The sequence below is a fragment of the Mytilus edulis genome, chromosome 7 (genome assembly GCF_963676685.1).
Source record: "Mytilus edulis chromosome 7, xbMytEdul2.2, whole genome shotgun sequence".
Taxonomy (NCBI): domain Eukaryota; kingdom Metazoa; phylum Mollusca; class Bivalvia; order Mytilida; family Mytilidae; genus Mytilus; species Mytilus edulis.
In genome coordinates this window covers 938817-941046 of record NC_092350.1, presented here as the reverse complement: position 1 = coordinate 941046, position 2230 = coordinate 938817, and positions in this window count along the sequence as shown.

Here is a 2230-nt window from a genome sequence, read left to right as displayed (position 1 = left end):
TAATAAAGACCATGGAATTACATAGAAATGTTTCTGTTTTGCTGAAAAACTGAAAGGTCCTTATTTAGTTCCTCTTCAAAGGTACGAGTTTGTTACAAATATCTTGACCCTAGCATAATTCATCAGTTTGGATGATTGACTATGTCCTTGAGGCAAGGTCAGACAGAAAACTTGTATTTGCAGCTTCAATGCCAAGGACACATCATTTAGGAGAAGTACTCGTCTGTCATATTTGTTTTTTTCATGAACTATTTCTGTTAATAGCTTTCTTGGTTTGAATTATCTCCCCTTGTTTTGTCCTGGGCATTATATAGTCAACTTCCTGATATACAATATGGATTTTGCTCATTGTTGAAGGTTGTATTATAAGCAACGTATACGGCTGCTAATAATCAGCCTTATTTGAACTTTGGAGCATCGATAGACTAGTTGTCTCATAGGCAATCATACCACATCTTATTTTATAGACTGGTTGGCTGGAATCAGAATATTGATTAAGGATATGTTGATCTAGTTGATTTTGAGGTTAAAATGTTGAAGCCACAGACCAAAATGGAAGTGAAAGGTTATTGTTGAGCCGTCAACTTTAGTCGAAAAGTGAGACTAAGCAATCCTACATTCCGTTGGCGGCATCCAACAGGTTAAAGTTTTTGAAATTTTAATAACTTTCTTAAACTATACTTGATTTCTACCAAACTTAGACAGATGATTGTTTATTGTCAAAAGCTAGTATCCAGAGGTAAATTTTGTAAAAATAAAATTCCATTTTATCTGTATTTTACTTATAAATGGACTTAGTTTTTCTGCTGAGAAACATTACATTCACTCTGTGGTTAAACTATCCTGGGTTTATACCAAACATGGACAGAAGCTTGTTTATGATCATAAGATAGTTAATCCAGAAGCAATTTTTGTAAAAAAAAAATCCATTTTTTCAGTATTTTACTTTTAAATGGACTAAATGTACTGTTATACCACTGACCCAGGTTAGGGGGAGGGTTAAGATCCCGCTTACATGTTAAACCCTGCCACATTATTTATGTATGTGCCTGTCCCAAGTCAGGAGCCTGTAATTCAGTGGTTGTCGTTTGTTTATGTGTTACATATTTGTTTTCTCGTTTGGTTTGAAATGTTTTACATTGTCTTATTGTGGCCTTTTATAGCTGACTATGCGGTATGGGCTTTGCTCATTGCTGAAGGCCGTACGGTGACCTATAGTTAACAGGCTATTATTTGAACTTGGAATTATTTTTAATTATGGAATTTGCATATTTTCTTGTGTTTAAATTTTATAATAAATTCCATGTTTATTTGGTAATATGATTTTTTGAGCTGTTAATAACACTTTCCATACAATGTATTTTGGTTAGATAGTGTTGTGCGCGGCACAGTACATTCTATTGAAAATATACTATTTTCTTTGTAATAGAAAGTGTTGTGCGCAGCACAGAACATTTCAGTACAGAAAAGCATGGAATTTATTAAAAATTTCAATAACAAGAAATCAAGCAAATTCCATAATTAAAAATAATTCCAAGTTTAAATAATAGCCTGTTAGTTGTTAATGTCTGTCATTTTGGTCTCTTGTGGACAGTTGTCTCATTGTCAATCATACCACATCTTCTTTTTTATATTAGATTTTCTGCTAGGAAACAACGCTTTCACTCTGGTTAAAGTTTTAAAAATTTTAATAACTTTCTTATACTATTTTGGATTTGTACCAAACTTGGACAGAAGCTTGTTTATGATCATAAGATAGTTTCCAGAAGTAAATTTTGAAGAAAAAAAAAATCCATTTTTTCAGTATTTTACTTTAAATGGACTTAGATTTTCTGCCAGGAAACAACGCTTTCACTATGTGGTTAAAGTTTTTAAAATTTTAATAACTTTCTTATACTATTTTGGATTTGTACCAAACTTCGACAGAAGCTTGTTTATGATCATAAGATAGTAACCAGAGGAATATTTTTATTGATTTTTTTCCTCATTTTTGTTGAGCCTGTGATTAACAGCAAAAGTAGGTAAGACACTGGGTTCCGTGGAACCCTCACAAATTTTTTGGTGAACTTCAAGGAATTTTGCTGCAATTTAATCTTTATTTGGATTAATTGGCTAGTGGTAGTGCATTAGAGAACCACAACCTTCGACAGGAAAACTGACAATTATAGTCAATTAAGATAAGTCGAGTGCACTTGCCACATGCAGGGTTAGAACTTACAACCTCAGCGTT